This window comes from Epinephelus fuscoguttatus, linkage group LG13, assembly GCF_011397635.1.
Source record: "Epinephelus fuscoguttatus linkage group LG13, E.fuscoguttatus.final_Chr_v1".
NCBI lineage: Eukaryota > Metazoa > Chordata > Actinopteri > Perciformes > Serranidae > Epinephelus > Epinephelus fuscoguttatus.
The window spans coordinates 43546049-43569007 of NC_064764.1; the positions used below are offsets into that span (position 1 = coordinate 43546049).

At 40.8% G+C, this 22959-nt stretch overlaps 1 protein-coding gene across 2 annotated transcripts in view; it reads left to right on the forward strand.

The window, feature by feature from the left end:
* Positions 1 to 9157: 9157 nt before the first annotated feature.
* Positions 9158 to 22959, forward strand: part of LOC125899697 (interleukin-1 receptor type 1-like) — a 35400-nt gene continuing 21598 nt past the window's right edge. Inside the window, exon 1 of one of the 2 annotated variants that reach the window (XM_049594169.1) lies at positions 9158 to 9355. The gene's annotated coding sequence lies outside the window, so the exon portion shown is untranslated. Of the gene's footprint in view, positions 9356 to 15045; positions 15205 to 22959 lie in introns of those variants that run through there. The other variant, XM_049594168.1, reaches the window with a different exon arrangement.

The window sequence follows — 22959 nt, forward strand, 5'->3', positions numbered from 1 at the left end:
CCAGATTACGATATGCGCCCTCAGATTGTGGTGCTCCGTCTGTATCCAGATTACCATCTGCGCCCTCAGATTGTGGTGCTCCGTCTGTGTCCATATTACGATATGCGCTCTCAGATTGTGGTGTCTGTCTGTGTCCAGATTACCATCTGTGTCCTCAGATTGTGGTGCTCCGTCTGTGTCCAGATTACGGTCTGCGCCCTCAGATTGTGGTGTCTGTCTGTGTCCAGATTACGATATGCGCCCTCAGATTGTGGTGCTCAGTCTGTGTTCAGATTACGATCTGCACCCTCATAATGTGGTGCTCCATCAGTGTCCAGATTACTATCTGCGCCCTCAGAATGTGGTGCTCCGTCTATGTCCAGATTACTATCTGCGCCCTCAGAATGTGGTGCTCTATCAGTGTCCAGATTACTATCTGGGCCTTCAGAATGTGGTGCTCTATCAGTGTCCAGATTACTATCTGGGCCTTCAGAATGTGGTGCTCCGTCTGTGTCCAGATTACAATCTGCACCCTCATAATGTGGTGCTCCGTCTGTGTACAGATTACGATATGCGCCCTCAGACTGTGGTGCTCCATCTGTGTCCAGATTACGATCTGCGCCCTCATAATGTGGTGCTCCGTCTGTGTACAGATTACGATATGCGCCCTCAGATTGTGGTGTCTGTCTGTGTCAAGATTACGATCTGTGTCCTCAGATTGTGGCGCTCCGTCTGTGTCCATATTACGATACGCGCCCTCAGATTGTGGTGTCTGTCTGTGTCCAGATTACGATCTGCGCCCTTAGATTGTGGTGTCTGTCTGTGTCCATAGTACGATCTGCATTCTCAGACTGTGGTGCTCCGTCTGTGTCCAGATTACGATATGCGCCCTCAGATTGTGGTGTCTGTCTGTGTCCAGATTACAATCTGTGTCCTCAGAATGTGGTACTCCATCTGTGTCCATATTATGGTCTGTGTCCTAAAAACACTGGTGCTTCGTCTGTGTCCATACTACGATCTGCGTTCTCAGACCGTGGTGCTCCGCCTGTGTCCAGATTATGATCTGCACCCTCAGAATGTGGTGCTCTGTCTGTGTCCAGATTACGATATGCACTCTCAGATTGTGGTGCTCCGTCTGTGTCCAGATTACGATCTGCGTACTTAGATTGTAGTGCTCTGTCTGTGTCCAGATTATGATCTGCGTCCTCAGATTGTGGTGCTCTGAATAACAGAACTGAATATAAATTTTGACAACACTCTTCATGTCCAATTCCCAAAAAAAAGAAGATCAGTAAACGCCACAGGTAATGGACTGAGTGAGAAACTTTGTGACACTACAAATGTTTTTATCAGAGTTTTTAGGGCTCGGTGAGGTCAGAGGCAGAACACTGATACCATGGACTCACAGTAACATGTAATTCAAGTGTTTCTACTTTCTCTTAGCTGACGGCTGAGAGTGGGAGGAAACTGTTGCAGACATGGACAGAACATGTAAACTCTACACAGAAAGGCCTCCACCCGCCCTCCAGGCCACCGTACCTGCACAGAAATGGAAACACACATAACTATTACTCATAAAGACGTGTTCTCGTTAACTCCTCAGCTCAGACACCACAGTCAGTAGATATAGTCAGACACAGTTAAGTAGACAAAATAAAACTTTTATGTATATACATATATATATATATATATATATATATATATATATAAACGGCGAATCCTGACGGTTGTGGGTTGAACGGGGGTCACAGACACAGATAGGAATACGTATTCCATTCAAATATGGCGGCCATAGTGCTCTGCAGCGCAAGATAACGGCTTACCAGCGACGGAGAAGCCTGGCTCCAGGTCCAATAATGTCCTCTTCATTGGTGTCATGACTGCCCAGAAGTACTTGAACAACCGGGCCGTGGCGGCACACAGGTATGTGGCGTGTCAGAGGAGAAACGAGCTGTTCACATTACTCTCTGTGGCAGGTAACACTCCACAAACCTCAGCGCACTTTAGGGACTGTTCTTTACTTATGAAGGGACTGTTCTTTACTTGTCAGGGGAGGAGGGTGGCTGGTTGATTTTCATTTCATTTATTTATTGTATTTTGATCCCCCCTATGTTAATCACTGATTGATGCTGTTTTTGAAGTATGAATAAGTCATTAAGTAATTTATTCCATTGAAATATCATTGATGTACTCATAGAAATGTGATTTATCTTTTTATGAATGACAAAAGGCACATCTGCCTCATTTTTTCATTTTTGCTGTGGTATCGTGATACTACTCAGAACTGTGATACTGTCACTGGTATCGTACCATGGGTCTTAATTTTGGTACCGTGACAACACTATCTCTCTCTCTCTCTTCTAATATGAGATAAAAGAACAACTGAACCTCATTTACCTTCGTGAAAAGGTATTCATTTGAATGGAACCATAAGCCAAAATTCTTTAAACTTATTTTTTTTGTTACTATGGAATGCACTTTTTCAGTTTGTTTACATAGACAAGTCTAACTTGTTCAGTGCAATCATTTTCTATATATATTTATTTTTTGAACTTCTGGAACGAACTTTTTCAGTTTGTAATCCCGATGCATGTATTTGCATCAGTTCAAGGGGCCTTTATTTTTATATCAGTAAGTAATGCACCTTATTTAAATTGATGTTCTTGTGAGATATCAAATAGTTTTTTTTGTTTGATATCTTTTCAAAAATGTTTGAGATGCTTGCCAATAGTTTTTCATTGGAAAAAATAAATATCTCTTCATTTAAAGAGTCAAAACTGTTTTGGTTTTGTTCATAGTATTGATGTCATGATATATATACTGTTTATGTGTGTGTTATCGGTTATCAGTTATTGGTATCAGCCTTTAGGAGGTGAAAGTTATCGGTTATCGGTTTAAAAGTTATCATGCATCCCTAATGCAAGTGCTTCTGGCTTCCTTACAGTGCAGACGCTCTGCTGCTTGCGCTCCGCTTTGCTTACATTCTTTTGTGGATATACTTGTTTTTTTTTCTGCTAAAAGCTACAGAAAGTAGATCCTGGATACTTATAAAGCATTGGGACTTTAATTTGTGAAAGATACAGAGGACTTCTGCCATATTTTCACCACTTTTTCACCACTTTAGTACTGTGTGAGCAGGACTGAGGCACAGTGCAAGCCTTTTGCTGTGTCTGTGACTGGAAACCTGTGATTAGGACAAGGACAAAATGGCAAAATCTGTGAGCTGCACAGAATGTGAGCGACTAACTGAGACAATAAGGCAGCTTCAAGTGAAGAATGAAACGCTACAGCAAATTCGTGAAAGTGAACAATTTATTGACTCTGTGGCAGCTAACATACAAGGGGCTGATGGACAGACTGGTGTATATGGAAATACAACAAATGTGGAGCACACCATCGCTGACTTGGCTGACACAATCCCATGGATATGTCCTAACACCACTGGATCAGCTGCAGAGGCTCCCAAACTGGCCTTTCCTAACGACCCTTCCTACTGGCACAGGACTGGTGCTCGACCAAAAGCATCAACTCCAGCTAGGACTTGGTCTGATGTCACTAGACGCAGAGGCAAATCCAGCAGGAAATCAGTCAAGAGAGCCCCAACGCTCACCCCTCCACTTGAACTCTCTACACAACAGGTGATGCACTGGCTCCAAATGAAATATGTGACAATACCAACTACACTGAACCCAGGCAGGCCAAGGCTATCCAAAATGCAAACCATAGCCCCAAAACCACTGCTAGACCCAGGGCCAGAAAAAACTATGCTAACTCCACACCTGAGAAGCCAAGGGCCAGGAGAAGTATCGCTAACACCACACCTGATCAGCCAGACACCATCCTGATCGGAGACTCAATAACCAAGCATGTAAGAATGGCAAAGACTGAAAATCTAACGGTGTCTGACACGTCTGTCAGGGAGCTAACTGAGCTGTTGCCAGTGATCCTCTCTGCACACCCCAGTAACATGAGGATCATCATCCATGCTGGGTCTTTTGACATTCTATGAGGAAAAACTGGCTCTGAGATCCTGAAAAAAGACTTTTCCCTGCTCCCGGAGAAACTGAGTGACTGTCAGTCACAAAATGTGTTCATTTCTGGCCCCATTCCAACCCTGGGGAAAGGAATCGAGTCTTTTACCAGACTCCTTGCCCTGAATACATGGCTGACATCGGCATGCTTCACTCATGGGATAAAGTTCATTGACAATTTTAACATCTTTTGGAACTGTAAGGATCGTTTTCAGCGTGATGGGATTCATCCGAACATCACTGGATGCAGACTACTCGGGGCCAACCTACGTCATGCTCTTGGAAGGCCATACCAAAACAAGAATGGACAGATAAGAGCCAAGGACAACTACGTGGCACAGAGACAGACAGCCTGCAGCTCTCCCCCTTCACCTGACCCTTTGCTCCACATCACCCAAGGCATTCAGAGGATGTCCCTGTCCCAGTCAGGGATCCAACAACCTCCCTCCTGCCCTTCACCACAACCACCAAGGAGCCAACGTCGCCCCCCTCCAGCACCAGCGCAACCACTAAGGAGCCAACATCGACCCTCCCCACCACCACCACAATCACCACGGAGCCAGCGTCAACCCCCCCTCCACCACGCTCACCAATCAAGGAGTTAGTTAAAGCTGCCACACTAAAGCTCAGTCAAATTGATGAACTCTTAAATAGTAGCCCTAGACGTCATCACTCAGGTGCCTGTCAGAGATGAGACAGACCCCATGCCACTTCCTTAAACATACCGGCGATCTTAAATAGCCGGTGGCATGGTCAAACACATCTTGAAATTGAAAAGCATCAGCCAGAGTCATCTCCAAGGTCTGTCATTCCTGTTTTGTGTACTCGAAGCGCACAGCTACTCTATCTAATCTGACTCCAGTTATGCGTCAGCCACAGACTGTGTCAGACAATGTTAGTACACTAAACTCAGCTTTATTAAATATCAGATCTCTGGCTGGCAAGTCACTATTAATTAATGATTTTATTATCAAGAGAAACCTTGATTTTATGTTTTTAACTGAAACTTGGTTAAACGAAAACAACAATGCAGCAGTACTTATTGAATCAGCCCCCCAAACTTCCATTTTATCAGCTCAGTTAGAGAACTCAGGAAAGGAGGTGGAGTAGCCACTTTATTTAAGGATGTTTACCAGTGCAAACAGCTGTCATATGGGAAGTTTGAGTCTTTGAATATGTTGCACTGCAGTTGAGATCCTCCTGTCAAGCAGTATTAGTAACCATTTACAGGCCTCCAAAATATAGTGCACACTTTGTTGATGACTTTTCTAAACTATTGTCTGTTGTCTGTATTGATTTTGACTGTGTTGTTATAGTGGGTGATTTTAATATTCATATTGATAATCCCAAAGACGGCAGTGCGAAAGAACTTTTCTACATCCTGGACAACTTTGAACTTTCCCAGCATGTAACAGAGCCAACACACAATAAGGGACATATTTTAGATCTAATTATCTCCAAAGGGCTCAACATTTCTGAGGTTGTGGTGACTGATGTTGCCTTTTCTGATCATTACTGTGTTTTCTTTAAAATGGCCATCTCCGCTGACACCAGTAGAATTACAACAGGGGTAATCAGAAAACGCTATGTCAGTGAAAACACCTGTACACTATTCACCCAGGATTTTATACCCACATCAGCTGTGCCCTCAGTCTCTGTCAATGATCTGGTTCATAGTTTCAGCTCTAAAGCTATGAATATTATGGACAATATTGCCCCCATGAAGGTCAAAGTTGTCTCTGGTAAGAAAAAACCACCATGGAGGAATGCCACACAGGTAAAAGCTCAAAAAAGAGAATGTAGAAAAGCAGAACGCAGGTGGCGAAAAACCAAACTCCAGGCTCATTATGACATCTATAAGGAAAGTCTGCACATCTATAGCTTGGAGCTAAAAAGGGCGCGGCAGTCCTTTTTCTCTGAGATTATCAACAAAAATAACAACAATGCATGGACTTTACTGTTGTTGACAGACTGACAAACTCATCAGTCAGTCCCTCCTGAACTGCTGTCCACCAAGGCATGCAATGACTTTGCTTCTTTTTTCACAGACAAGATTTTAAAGATAAGACAGACAGTCTGTAACTCCAACACAGTGGCTATTTCACCTGTGCCTCATAAGACCACTCCAGTTAATTTGACACTTTTTCACCCATTAAATTATGCTACTTTGACAGACATAGTTAGAAACCTTAGGTCCACTACCTGCTGCCTTGACACTCTGCCTACAAGCTTTTTTGAGAGAAAGATGTTTTTAACTGCATAGCATCAGATATACTACAGATAGTCAACTGTTCTCTTCAGTCAGGCCTTTTTCCAGCGGCCCTGAAGACTGCAGTCATTAAACCTCTCTTAAAAAGCCTAATCTGGATGCCTCAGTAATAAATAACTACAGGCCCATATCAAACCTACCATTTTTAGGAAAGATCATTGAAAAGGTTGTTTTTCAGCAACTTAACACCTTCTTGGAGCAAAACAATTCCTTTGATGCCTTTCAGTCTGGATTTCGAGCACATCACAGCACTGAGACTGCACTTGTAAAAGTTTTAAATGACATTCATCTGAGCAGTCATGTATCAAAGATTTCGGTTCTGGTATTACTGGACCTCAGTGCTGCATTCGACACAGTTGACCATAAGATACTGCTCGACAGACTAGAAAAGTTTGTGGGACTTTCTGGCACTGTGCTAAATTGGTTTAAATCTTATTTACAAGACAGGGATTTCTTTGTGTCACTTGGCAATTATGAATCTGTGCGAACAAAGATTACATGTGGAGTTCCTCAAGGGTCCATTCTTGGGCCTCTTCTGTTCAACATCTATATGCTCCCTCTTGCTCAGATTATGGAATATCATAACATCGCCTACCATACTTATGCAGATGACACACAACTTTACATAACAGTGTCACCAGATGACTACAGTCCCCTATATCTACTAAATAAGTGCATTGACGAAATCAATACGTGGATGTGCCAGAATTTTCTACAACTAAACACAGACAAAACTGAGATAGTTGTTTTTGGCCCCAAAGAACAAAGATCAATAGTCAGTACTCACCTTGACGCCATGACACTAAAACCTACAAATCAAGCCAGAAATCTTGGTGTAGTTCTGGACTCAGACCTAAATTTCAATAGTCACATTAAGACAATTACTAAATCAGCCTACTACCACCTTAAAAACATAGCAAGAATAAAAGAATTTCTGTCTAAACAAGATACAGAAAAACTTGTTCATGCTTTCATTTTCAGCAGGCTGGACTATTGTAACGGTGTCTTCACAGGCCTGAGTAAAAAATCAATCAGACATCTGCAGCTCATCCAGAACGCTGCTGCCAGAGTCCTCACCAACACCAAGAGAGTGGAGCACATCACACCAGTGCTTAAGTCACTGCACTGGCTTCCTGTGTGTCAAAGGATAGACTTTAAAATCTTGTTACTTGTCTATAAAGCACTAAATGGTCTCGGGCCTAAATACATCTCTGATATACTTGTACGTTATGAAGCATCCAGACCCCTCAGATCATCTGGAACAGGTTTACTCAGTGTTCCCAGGATCAAAACCAAACAAGGTGAAGCAGCCTTTAGTTTCTATGCTCCCCGCCTGTGGAACAAACTTCCAGAATATCTGAGGTCGGCTGAAACTGTCAGCTCATTTAAATCAGGGCTTAAAAACATTACTGTTTACTGCAGCTTACCAGTGAACTAGATATGTAACTTATTGTTAGGATAATCTGTAGCTGTTGTTTTTATATTTGTCTGCTGTTGCTTTTGCTTTATGTTTGCTTTTTAAATGCATTTTCTGCACTGTTTTTCTTGCTTTTAGCTTTTGTTTTTAATGATCTATTGTTCCTTTAATGTTTTATCTTAACATATTTCCCTTGTAAAGCACATTGAATTGCCTTGTGTATGAATGGTGCTATATAAATAAAATTGCCTTGCCTTGCCTTGCCTAATATATATATGTATATACACACATACACACACACACACACACACACACCTATATATATATATATATATATATATATATATATATAGGTGTGTGTATATTAGGTTCGGTTTTTTCGGTACAGTAATGAAAACTATTAAATATCTTTTACTTATTGGTAACCTTATTAAAACATACCACCTCAGTTAACTCTTTTTACACAATTTTTGAATGAAACAAATATATATAAAATCCTGCTGTTTTTTTAACACATTTTTTGAATGAAAAATATAAATATACATTTCTGCTTTAACAGTTTTACTCAATTAAAATAAAAAGTATAGTGCAGCTGGTCAGCTTTAAAGCCTGCTCAGATTCAGTTTTACTAGGAACTTACTTAGCTTTCCCACTTTGTTAAAGTGCAGTAAACAAAACATGCTTATATCTAAAGTGCAGCTTAAACAATTTTACTCAACTCCAGTGGCGTTGGTTATTTCTTTAGCGCGATGGTCAGGGAAACGCTCTTTCTTTTTAAACAACGACGATATCGTAGTTTGCACCAGATTGCTTTTTCTAGTCGTGCCGGTTAACGTTCAAACTCGGGTGGTGTCGCTTTAGATGCGTTAGCATGTTAGACGTGTTTCCAAGTACATGTACCGTTACGGCCCTAGTGTATATATATATATATGTGTGTGTGTGTGTGTGTATATATGTGTGTATATATATATATATATATATATATTTAAACCTGTGGTTAAATGTAAATATAAAGTCAGAATTATTTACAGAAAATAAAAATAGTTTCATATTTAAAACAGTGATGACAAATATTATTAGTGATTCACAAGTCCAAGTTATCTGTGTTTTTTTGTTTAGAGGACGATTTGATCAGTTTGTCTGCAGTATTTTAATCTCATGTTTCCCTGAGCGACCACCAGAGGGCTCTACTTGACAGAGTGTTACATGGAGCCGTCAGAGACAGAAACATAAACCATGAACTCCAGACAGCTGCTCTCATCAACCTGACATGAATGAGTGTCATTAAGGATTAATGAGTGTAATTAAGGATTACTGTGACAGAACAGAGTGGGACAAACACCAATCTGTGTCTTTATATGAATTAATTTGTGTCCTCTCAGATTAAAACAGTAGCAGGGTGTGAATCATCTGAGCAGCAGGATCCAGCCTGTTCTCCTCCCTCTTATTGCTTCACACATTAGGACACTCGCTGGCTTTCAACAGATCCTGAAAAGGAAGTTGCAACATGTGCTGAAGTCTCCACAGAAGAGGAAGTCACAGCTGGAACAGACCTGAACTCACATTTCAGTGTTTTTCTTTTTTTAAAAGATGTTTTTACAGGACTGTCATGTGACCTGAGGAGACTGCTGCCTTTACAGGACGACTCGAGTCAGACGGGTGAGTTCTCTGAACACTGTAACATGAGAGTTGGGATCAATATAGTACTCTGTACAACCACATCTGTCCTCGCCGTTGACTGACTGTAGGACGACCTGCTCCACATCTGTCCTCGCCGTTGACTGACTGTAGGACGACCTGCTCCACATCTGTCCTCGCTGTTAACCGACTGCAGGACGACATGCTACACATCTGTCCTCGCTATTGACTGACTGTAGGATGACCTGCTCCACATCTGTCCTCGCCGTTGACTGACTGTAGGACGACCTGCTACACATCTGTCCTCGCCGTTGACCGACTGCAGGACGACCTGCACCACATCTGTCCTCGCTGTTAACCGACTGCAGGACGACCTGCTCCACATCTGTCCTCGCCGTTGACTGACTGTAGGATGACCTGCTCCACATCTGTCCTCGCCATTGACTGACTGTAGGATGACCTGCTACACATCTGTCCTCGCCATTGACTGACTGTAGGATGACCTGCTACACATCTGTCCTCGCCGTTGACCGACTGCAGGACGACCTGCACCACATCTGTCCTCGCCGTTGACTGACTGTAGGATGACCTGCTCCACATCTGTCCTCGCTGTTAACCGACTGCAGGACGACCTGCTACACATCTGTCCTCGCCGTTGACTGACTGTAGGACGACCTGCTCCACATCTGTCCTTGCCGTTGACTGACTGTAGGATGACCTGCTCCACATCTGTCTTCACCGTTGACTGACTGCAGGACGACCTGCTCCACATCTGTCCTCGCTGTTAACCGACTGTAGGACGACCTGCTACACATCTGTCCTCGCCGTTGACTGACTGTAGGATGACCTGCTACACATCTGTCCTCGCTGTTAACCGACTGCAGGACGACCTGCTACACATCTGTCCTCGCCGTTGACTGACTGTAGGACGACCTGCTACACATCTGTCCTCGCCGTTGACTGACTGTAGGATGACCTGCTACACATCTGTCCTCGCTGTTAACCGACTGCAGGACGACCTGCTCCACATCTGCCCTCGCCGTTGACTGACTGTAGGACGACCTGCTCCACATCTGTCCTCGCCGTTGACTGACTGTAGGACGACCTGCTCCACATCTGTCCTCGCTGTTAACCGACTGCAGGACAACCTGCTACACATCTGTCCTCACCGTTGACTGACTGTAGGATGACCTGCTCCACATCTGTTTCTTCTCTTTCATAAACCTGAACTCGACTGAAGACACCAAATGATATTTTTTACAGGTGGAAGAAACAGAAGTTTACAGTGGAGCAGAACAACAGTTCAGTCATGTTGCTCTGCTGTGACTCTGAATGAGTCACGTTTAACTCTGTCACGATCTGTCAGCAGGAAGTGAGCGCTGACTCACACACACGTGCATGTTCACCACTGCTGCAGTTTACAAATCATCAATTACTCAAAAAAAGAAGCTATTTGTTTTTTCTCATTAAAAATGTCTCAAAAGATCCAAAACTCATAAGAGATCACCATCATCATCATCATTGTAGAAAATATTGATTGTTACCTAATTTATAATTTATTCTGTGGCAGCATTTATTAAATAAATACTTGCCGACATTCTCCACCATTTTGTAAAAAAAGTTTGATTGATATGATTCATTTAGGGTTTGCATTCCCCACCATTACATATGTAAGACTTGTTTGATTATAAACAGTTTATTCAGGTGCCTATGTTTTTCCACCATGAATACTGTAGGGTTTGATTAGCTCAATATTAGGAAAAAGTGATGTTAATAAGAATTATTAAACATAACCACTTTAATTATTCATCCAGCAATATAATTTCATAGTCAGACTAATAAAACCACACCTCTTGTTGATTAGACAAGAATGTTTAACGCACTTTGGGGAAATTATTAATTATCACTTGTCAATTCAAATAGAGCTCAAATAGCCAGAATCTTTGCACCCGTAAAGTGACTGAATGTAATTTTACAGAAAAACCAAGACAGCGACTTTATAGACAAACATTTATTCTAAACTACTGACACAGAAGACCAAGACGCAATACAACTAATAACAGACAAGGCAATGAGTAAATGCAACTATGAGTGGAATGAAATGAATACAGCGATGCTAATGAATGAATGACCAGAGTGAACCAGATGAAGCAGTGAGCAATGGTGAGATAATTATCAGAGAAAACTTTGACATGAACTGTGAAAAGCACCAATCAACAGCTGAGAGGCATGGGGAGCAAAAAAGGAAACATCTGAAAACTTAGGGAAAATCCTAGTTTTATCTAATGCTCCCTACCATACTTATTAAACTACGCATCAAACCCCAGCACAGGAAAATTATGTTGTTTCACCTGAGTTGTAGCAGACCAGAAAGAAGATGCTCTGGAGGGGGAAGAAGAGAAAGCAGCGCTGCTCCTTGGTGTGAACCGCTCCTGGTGCTGTCCCACGGGGCAGCCTGCTCAGCTGGTCCTCCTCGGTCGAACTTCTTGGAGCCCTTGGGCACTTTTGGGCGTTCTTGAGCCCACATGGCAACTTGGGCTCGGCTGAGCTTGGCCCTCCATGTCATCTTTACACACCCAGTGTGGGCATGCAGGAGTCTGCCTTTCTTCAGTCCTGACCCTGTTGGTCCAGGACACAGGAGTTAGGCAGACCTTGTGGCATAAAGTTCTTTATGTTGGGTTTCAGCATGTTCAGTTCTGCTCAGGATGCAGTCAAATTGCCCAGCGGGGCCACGCTGGATGGGGCCCAGCATGGCCCGTCAGCTTCTCAAAAGTTCTTCTTCAAGTTCTTCTTTTTCTTTAACTTCTTAAAGAAACTTTACTTAACAAGACAAAAAGTCTCTTCTCATCTTATAGTTGATAAAAGGGGTTGAGACTGGCAGGCAGGCTCCGCCCTCTGTGCTGTGATTGGCTTTGCCAGCTGTCTGCCTCCGGCTGATGTCCAGTAGGAGCAGTTCACATTCACTGGCGGGACATTTCACTCCTCCCCTCCTGTACCTTTGCTAGTTTAAAGTTTAATTTACTTTAATTGCTTCCTAGATAGTTAATGAAGCTTGGAACATTTCTAATGCATCCATATTTACCAACGAGGTGCTGTCTGCTATTGAATGGTACCAAAAACACATTGTCTTCAACAGGATATTACCAACTTATAAATAAGTGGTCAACAGACACTACTAATTCAGATTTAAATGTTATACATGGTAATCATGTTATAACATGTGACTGTTTTCTGTCTGAAAAGGGACATTTACTTGGGGACCGTGGTCAATGTGGACAAACTCGTTGAATGAATGTTTGTGTCTTGTGGGGATTGCTCTCTCTGGTGGGGAAGCCCGAGGCGGATTCACACCTCTGCAGAACCACACTTTGGTTTTACTGTGGTTTTTGGAAGAATTGCCCAACTAGGTCAACTGCAGTGATGGGAACCAAAAATGTCTCTGTCAGATGCTCCATGTCAGTGTTTTGGGTCACAGGTCGTTTACTGAATTATAGAGTATATAAATCTTTGCCAGTCTCAGCAGTGGTTCAGACAGCACATGAAAAGGAGTCGGTTTTAGAAAGGCCTCTTTTTTCCACATGTCAGTATTTACAGGAACATGTAATTATGTTCTTCATTCATTCATTCATTCATCTTCTAACCGCTTCATCCTCTTGAGGGTCGCGGGGGGGCTGGAGCCTATCCCAGCTGACATCGGGCGAGAGGCAGGGTACACCCTGGACAGGTCACCAGACTATCACAGGGCTGACACATAGAGACAGACAACCATTCACGCTCACATTCACACCTACGGACAATTTAGAGTCACCAATTAACCTGCATGTCTTTGGACTGTGGGAGGAAGCTGGAGTGCATGGAGAGAACCCACGCTGACACAGGGAGAACATGCAAACTCCACACAGAAGGGCTCCCACGCCCGGGATCGAACCGGCAACCCTCTTGCTGTGAGGCGAGAGTGCTAACCACCACACCACCGTGCCGCCCTAATTATGTTCTTTAGATAGATAAATTAAAACAACTGTTTGGTAGGGCCGTAACGGTACATGTATTTGTGTTGAACCGTTCGGTACGCGACTTTCGGTTCGGCACGACCCTGTACCGAATTATTGGGTGCAGGATATTATTTTATTTTATTTTGTTTTATTTTAATTCCGTTTTTGCGAGCCGAGCCATTTAAAATATCTAGTTCCCTGACAGACATAATTGAGTGATGGACCGAGTCCCGTAAATCTCCGCTTTCACTTTGTGCAGCACATTCTCGCATTTTGACAACATGGCAAGTGAGCCTGACGAACCTGAAGACCCAGCCGCAAAACCTTAAGTCCTCCGTTTGGAAACACTTTGGTTTCAGGGTAAAATACGAAGATGGAAATAAACAAGTGGAGAAGACAAAAGCAGTGTGCTGACACTGCAGAACAGCGGTCGGGTATGTACTTGGAAACACGTCTAACATGCTAACGCATCTAAAGCGACACCACCTGAGTCTGAACGTTAACCGGCACGACTAGAAAAAGCAATCTGGTGCAAACTACGATATCGTCGTCGTTTAAAAAGAAAGAGCGTTTCCCTGACCATCGCGCTAAAGAAATAACCAACGCCATTGTAGTTGAGTAAAATTGTTTAAGCTGCACTTTAGATATAAGCATGTTTTGTTTACTGCACTTTAACAAAGTGGGAAAGCTAAGTAAGTTCCTAGTAAAACTGAATCTGAGCAGGCTTTAAAGCTGACCAGCTGCACTATACCTTTTATTTTAATTGAGTAAAACTGTTTAAGCAGAAATGTATATTTATATTTTTCATTCAAAAAATGTGTTTAAAAAACAGCAGGATTTTATTTTTCACTTTTATATTTCTATTTTCATTCAAACAATGTGAAAAAGCAGGATTTTATATATATTTGTTTCATTCAAAAATTGTGTAAAAAGAGTTAACTGCTGTGGTGGTATGTTTTAATAAAGTTACGAATAAGTAAAAGATATTTAATAGTTGTCTATTTTTTTTCATTACTGTACGGAAAAAAAACGAACCGTGACTTGTGTACCGAGGTACATACCGAACCAAGATTTTTGTGTACCGTTACACCCCTACTGTTTGGTGTTTCGTGACCAAACTTTTGGGTCTAAACTGTGTTAAATGATTTTGGTAAATGTATAATTCTGTCGTTAAGCTGATTTGTTTTATTTACAGGTCACGGTGAATCATTTTGGTTCAGAGAAGCTTCTGCTGATGGTTGTTTGGATTTTTTTTTAATAATAAGTGTATGAACTATAGTTGATGGTTGACACGTCCTCAGTTTGAAGCAACAGTCAGGACTACTGACATGAAGATGAGATATCTGGAGGAGTCTGGTGTTTTTGATGAGAGCATATATGGATATAATGGTGTCAGTTCTCCGTCAGACAGGGCTGTGTGACGGTGAGAGAGCAGAGAAAATATTCTAATCTGTTAACTTTAACTGATATCAATTTTTTTTTGGTGGTGAAAGCACATTTTGTTGCTGCCTGGTCCACAGCAGAACGTTGCTCATCCTCATGATGATTCTCCTGCCTGCTCGTGGGACCTCTGCCTCCTCCTCAGTAAAATCCAACCTGTCCCTTTAACAGTGTGTTGAAACGCAAAGGAAGGTGAGCAGACTGTTGAAGGGTGAAATGCAAACACACTCTTCCTCCTCTTTGTCTGAGTTGTTTGTACCTTCGTCCTGTGGAGGTGGGACAGAGCTGTTCAGTCATTGGCTGAGCCGCGCTGTTGAGTGTTCGCTCTGCACGCGAGGGTCAGAGGTGAGGTTTCCTCTGGTTAGCTCTGCAGTGTTGCGAACACTTTCTCATCCTTCCTTCGTCTGTTCAGTGCCTCTTTGTGTCGCTCTCTCTGAGGTGAGTCATTTTTATTATGCACTATTCTGTCATCAGTGAACTAAAGTTTGTCTTACAGTCTCTGACTTTAAAAGTACAAACTCTGCTACTGCAGGAGAATCAGAGTCTGTCTCAGATCAGCTCCTTGTTACCTTGTTAGAAATACTAGGACTTCCCAGGCTTGGAGGAACACACCGTTAAAAATTGCATGTTTACTGTTTTTAAGGAATATATTGTAATTCTGTCCACAAAGGAGACAAACATCCTTTTACACCAGAGACACCTGCTGTATCCAGTAAAGATCAACTATTTTTAATCTATTCATGGAGAGCAGTATTTACTGAACCATCAGAAATGATTTGCTTTAAACTATCATAAAACTATCATTAACTATAATGAAACTATTATTAACTATAATGAAAGTATAATGAACTACCTCGGGTGTATTTTGGATGGTTGTTCAGTGTTGGTCTGAATCCTTCAGGTTATGTCAAACGTGTGAAGAAACCTCTCTCTGCTTGTATTTCAACTGTAAAGTTGTGCAGCAGTTTATTAATCACTTTATTATTCTGAGGTTGTCAAAACAGCATAAAACTGAAACTGAAGGTTGGCCACGCTACGTGTGTCACACTTTGATACCTGTGGTTTATTGATGACTAAACTCTTAACTGAGGTCAGATTAACTCTGTTAATGACTGTTTACGGTTAACTAGAGGTGTGGTCGAGTCACATGACTTGGACTCAAGTCAGACTTGAGTCACAGATGACTTTAGATTTGACTTGACAAAATCTAAAAAGACTCTGACTGTAGCACCAATGACGAGCATCTCCAGTGACCAGTTTTTTTTTTTAATAAAGTCTGGACCAGAGCATCGATGGCAAAATTTGTTAAAGAGATCTGAAACTTGGCTGATAATCATCAATAAGTCATATTCACAGACAAACAATATTATGATGAAACATGCAGGTGCAGCCGCCCCGAACACGTCTCATTTATTTTATGTAGTTTTAAATTAAATAAACAACAAAAACAAACAGTGGAAAAAGCAGAGGTGAATAAACCTGCCAGCAGTCATGTTGAGCATCTCACCACAAAACCAAAAATGCCAGTGATGATGGTGACTGAGAACTTTCTGTCACTTCACACTAAAAACAATGACCTCTGTGAGAAACATCAGGTTCGGTCCTGCTTGTCATTTTCTCTCATGCTCTGCTGTAGGAAGGGTAACTCCCATTGTTTTCCCTTTTCAGCACTAAATGAGTCATGTAGCTTAAAATCCTCCCACAAGCTAAACTCTTCATCAGGCCTCAACTCTTCATCAATCCTCATTCTAATCTACACTGGGGAGGGGGGACATTTCCACCAATAATTTCTCAGTCAGGGGCTGAAATCTGTCGTTGATATCAGAATATTTTCCATGTTGTTTCTAATCGTTCCATCAGAGCAGTACTCACTGTTGTATCTCAGTGTTTCCACAGCGTGATGATCCTGCATCTTTCATTTCTCAGAGAAAGTTAAAAATAAGCTGGTTTAGAGGCAGAACGTGAGAATGTGCATGTTTCCTCTCAGCAGAGAGAGGAATCTTAACCTCTTGTAAAACACATTCAAAGTGTATTAATGTAATGTGAAACATGTCACGTGAAATTAACAGCATGTCCTTGTTTGCAAATTATGACCACAAAGAGAAATAACAAAGCTTTACTGGTCCTGACTGGTTGTGTGACTGGTACGCTGACATACTGGGTGTGATGCTTATATTTCAGCTTCTACTGAGGACATGCTGTTTCAATTCTCATTATCCTTTGGGATCACATCCTCTTCCCCTAAAAAACATGTTTTTTGCTTGCTTAGCACTTCTTCATCTCTCTAGGAACAAGAGAATATTACACTCCTATTACTGACATGAGATTATTACACTCCTTTAACTGACAAGAGAATATTACACTCCTATAACTGACATGAGAATATTACACTCCTTTAATTGACATGAGAATATTACACTCCTTTAACTGACATGAGAATATTACAGTCCTATAACTGACATGAGAATATTACACTCCTGTAACTGTCATGAGAATATTACACTCCTTTAACTGACGTGAGAATATTACAGTCCTATAACTGACATGAGAATATTACACTCCTGTAATTGACATGAGAATATTACACTCCTGTAACTGACATGAGAATATTAGTCCTGTAACTGACATGAGAATATTACACTCCTATAACTGACATGAGAATATTACAGTCCTATAACTGACATGAGAATATTACAGTCCTGTAATTGACATGAGAATATTACAGTCCTATAACTGACATGAGAATATTAGTCCTGTAACTGACATGAGAATATTACACTCCTATAACTGACATGAGAATATTACACTCCTTTAACTGACATGAGAATATTACACTCCTATAACTGACATGAGAATATTACACTCCTTTAACTGACATGAGAATATTACACTCCTATAACTGACATGAGAATATTACACTCCTATAACTGACGTGAGAATATTACAGTCCTATAACTGACATGAGAATATTACACTCCTGTAACTGTCATGAGAATATTACACTCCTATAACTGACATGAGAATATTACACTCCTATAACTGACTTGAGAATATTACACTCCTTTAACTGACATGAGAATATTACACTCCTGTAACTGTCATGAGAATATTACACTCCTATAACTGACATGAGAATATTACAGTCCTTTAACTGACGTGAGAATATTACACTCCTTTAACTGACATGAGAATATTACACTCCTGTAATTGACATGAGAATATTACACTCCTTTAACTGACATGAGAATATTACAGTCCTATAACTGACATGAGAATATTACACTCCTGTAACTGTCATGAGAATATTACACTCCTTTAACTGACGTGAGAATATTACAGTCCTATAACTGACATGAGAATATTACACTCCTTTAACTGACATGAGAATATTACACTCCTGTAACTGTCATGAGAATATTACACTCCTGTAATTGACATGAGAATATTACACTCCTGTAACTGACATGAGAATATTACACTCCTATAACTGACATGAGAATATTACAGTCCTTTAACTGACATGAGAATATTACACTCCTTTAACTGACATGAGAATATTACAGTCCTATAACTGACATGAGAATATTACAGTCCTTTAACTGACATGAGAATATTACAGTCCTATAACTGACATGAGAATATTACACTCCTGTAATTGACATGAGAATATTACACTCCTATAACTGACATGAGATTACACTCCTTTAACTGACATGAGAATATTACACTCCTGTAATTGACATGAGAATATTACACTCCTATAACTGACATGAGAATATTACAGTCCTATAACTGACATGAGAATATTACACTCCTATAACTGACATGAGAATATTACACTCCTGTAACTGTCATGAGAATATTACACTCCTATAACTGACATGAGAATATTACACTCCTGTAATTGACATGAGAATATTACACTCCTATAACTGACATGAGAATATTACAGTCCTATAACTGACATGAGAATATTACAGTCCTGTAATTGACATGAGAATATTACAGTCCTATAACTGACATGAGAATATTACACTCCTATAACTGACATGAAAATATTACAGTCCTATAACTGACATGAGAATATTAGTCCTGTAACTGACATGAGAATATTACAGTCCTATAACTGACATGAGAATATTACAGTCCTTTAACTGACATGAGAATATTACACTCCTTTAACTGACATGAGAATATTACAGTCCTATAACTGACATGAGAATATTACAGTCCTTTAACTGACATGAGAATATTACAGTCCTATAACTGACATGAGAATATTACACTCCTGTAATTGACATGAGAATATTACACTCCTATAACTGACATGAGAATATTACACTCCTTTAACTGACATGAGAATATTACAGTCCTATAACTGACATGAGAATATTACACTCCTATAACTGACATGAGAATATTACACTCCTGTAACTGTCATGAGAATATTACACTCCTATAACTGACATGAGAATATCACTCCTGTAATTGACATGAGAATATTACACTCCTATAACTGACATGAGAATATTACAGTCCTATAACTGACATGAGAATATTACAGTCCTGTAATTGACATGAGAATATTACAGTCCTATAACTGACATGAGAATATTACACTCCTATAACTGACATGAAAATATTACAGTCCTATAACTGACATGAGAATATTACACTCCTATAACTGACATGAGAATATTACACTCCTTTAACTGACATGAGAATATTACACTCCTTTAACTGACATGAGAATATTACACTCCTATAACTGACATGAGAATATTACACTCCTTTAACTGACATGAGAATATTACAGTCCTATAACTGACATGAGAATATTACACTCCTATAACTGACGTGAGAATATTACAGTCCTATAACTGACATGAGAATATTACACTCCTGTAACTGTCATGAGAATATTACACTCCTATAACTGACATGAGAATATTACACTCCTATAACTGTCATGAGAATATTACACTCCTATAACTGACATGAGAATATTACAGTCCTTTAACTGACGTGAGAATATTACACTCCTTTAACTGACATGAGATCTGTCTCCCCAGAGAAAACATTCACCCACAGTTTTCTTTTGTGTCACATCAGTTTGCCGCAGGCTAAAGAGCTCGAGACTAACGGCGTCCCGGGGACAAACAGATATCCTCCCCAGGATGCATTCAGGATGAAGGTTGTAGTAAACTCACTACTGACCGCACTGCATCTTTTCCCTGACAGTTTCACATCTGTGTTCAAATCTGCAGGAGAGCCAGTTAATGGTACGATGTGAATATCTGAATATCTTTGGATACAAAATAATTTCAGGACATCACCTTGAGATCTGTAATGTGCACTTTCTCTGACATTTTATAGACAATTGATCAATTATTCAAGAAATAAAACCACAGATAAATTAACAGTAAAAATAACCCCAGTATCACTGTTAATTAAAGATCGTCGGGTTTTGGACTTATAGTTGGATAAAAATGATTTAACATATCACAGTAATTTAAAGATGGTTGGATTTCAGACTGTTGGTTAGAAAAACAAAGAAACAAACAGGGGAGTGTTTCCACTCTTTCACAGTCTGTCAGTTGTTCAGTTTGAACTATTTAAAGAACATGAGGTGAAAGTGCACCATGCTGCTGCTGCTGCCTCTCTTTTGTCCCACTGCTGTCAGTAAATCATGACTGTAATCTCCATGTTTGTAGTGACTCATGCCAGCAATGCATTCAACCGCCGCTCAGACCAAATCACTGCAACTCTTCCTTCTCACTTCATTATTTCCTTTGTTTCTTTCCAGTTTAACCGTTAACTGTGTGTGAATATGTTCTGTACGTCGCTGTGGCATAACTCTGCTTCATATGTGTACTGTTATTACACAATGACAGTAAAATATCAGATCAGATTAGATCAGATTAAATTAGATTAGATTAGAGTTGAGTACCCTTCGCATTTGAACTGATACCTGAACCTGGACTTTGGTACCCACTGGAACCTTTTTTGAGCTTTCTGTTTAAACAAAAATCTAATTTCAGTGGTAAGAAATAATAAATAGTGTAAAACTGTTCATCTTCTGTGTTTGACCAGAGTCCTCAGGTTAGATGTGGACAGCTTTGCTTCAAATATTTGCAGGTACTTCTCAATGAAAATGGTTTTGGACACAGTCCTAGTCAGTTCCCTCTAAAGTTCGCAGTTCAGTATCCAACCCCAATAAACAGTAAATATTCTTATGAACTGTACTGCCAATATAAAATAATAAAAACTCCATGTTGTTTGTCCGATCATGGTTCATGTGGTTCATGTTATCACAACCTTGGATCTGTGATTGCTCCTCAGTCTGTTATGCAACCTCTGTCCCACAAACAGATGGACAAAGTTCGCACAACTGAGCAGATTTGTAGGCCAAGTCAGTCAACCAGCACTTAGCCGTATGCAAACAGAGATACATGGACACTTGTTCCTCGCTGTCATCAAACATTGCACAAATTTGTTCAGTTAGTGAGGCCCATTTCCCAACAGGGTCCGCCTGGTTTCTGTCCAACACTGCCTCAGACCTCAGTTTACAACACGGCTCTCTGTCACATGAATCCTAAATCTTACAAACAGAAAAGACAGTGTTTGCTGCCTCCATCTAAAATCTGTAGAGCAGTTATTGCTTTAATAACATAATTTAAAATGTGTGACATTTCCTGGCAGCTTTGCCGCGTCCAATCTCTGCAGAGGAGAAACACTTTGGTAATGATGTTTACATCAGCCTTCCATTACTTTCACCATCTGCTGCCACCAGAAACAGAAGTGTTTGACCTGCTTGCTGTGGAAGGACAACAATCGCTTCCTGTTTTCTGCTTTTAAAAGAATCCAGCAGGGTTTCCTCCAAATCTGACACAACTTAGTTTCATCCCATCCCAAGGTCTGATCTGCTGAAGACTAGCAAACGGGTGAAACTATTTTGTGCTTGTTATTTGACTGATAATTCAGTCTTAAATGTTTCTCTCTCTCGGCCTCTTTGTTGATGCTCTGTGCAGAAATCAGATTTAAAGATTTAAATCATTTTCTAGCATTAGATTCAAAGGAAAGGTTGGAAAGGCCAACAGATGGAAAACCACTTTTTAACTCCGCCCACAAAGATTTTTAATCTTTCAAACTTCCTTGATATTTTTATACTCATGTTATAGTTTAGCGTCCTGTGCCGCAAACCATTAAATGTCTGTAGCTCCGGTGCTGTGTGTAGAAAGTTAACGTACAGCCATACACCACCTTGAGCCTGGCCTTCAGTTCCTCGGACAAACCCTCCGTCACAGGTCACGTGCTTCAGAGGATCCGTAGATGCTGAAAGCAGGTCCTGGATGTGACGGCCTTGTTTTCTTCCAATAACAGAAATGTACACACACACAACCTGAACCTTCATGTTCAAGTAGACAGTGTCAGTGTTGGTAGCCTCAAGGTTAAAAAAGCAGGCATGGATATAAAAAGGCACTACATCAACGCTACGATCTTGGCAGGGAAACTGCTTTTCTTTTAACCATTTCCTGCCAGGAAGCCATATTTCCACTGGCAGTTGTCTGCAGTTCAGTGCAGAAAAGGTTACCAGTAAGGCTGAGGCTGAAGGGAAGATGAAGTGAAATATTAATGATGATGAGCTGTGTGTAGCCACAAGTCATTTAACTTTTAAGTTTCATACTGAATCAAATGAGAGTAAAATCACAACATGTGTGATCTGTCATCCAAACCTTAGTAAACAAAGAAAACACAACGCTGTCTGACTCACTGTTCAACCACCAACACCTGTAGGCCTCCAGTAGCGAGGGAAAGCACTTGCCAAACGTTTCTCTCCTGCATGTGACTCAGTGAGTAACGTCTTTGCTCACAGCACGGCCCACTGAGCCCGCTGAGCTCTTCCCACGCTCCTGTCTGCCTGGGCTTGTCCCAGAGCACAACTATGCTGCCTAACACTCCTCAGACTCTGGATCACTGACAACATCCAGACGCAGGGCATGTGAACATGTAGCCGTCTGAATAAATATTTTAATACACTGAGATTGTTATATTGCATCGGTAAGACTAAGAAACCGCTGATCAGTGGGAACTGAAGTGGGAACAATTTTGATAAACAATAAATCTTATAAGTTGTTTATCAAGTAAAATGACAAACATGTCTCCAGCTACTGTAACATCAGAGCTTCAGTG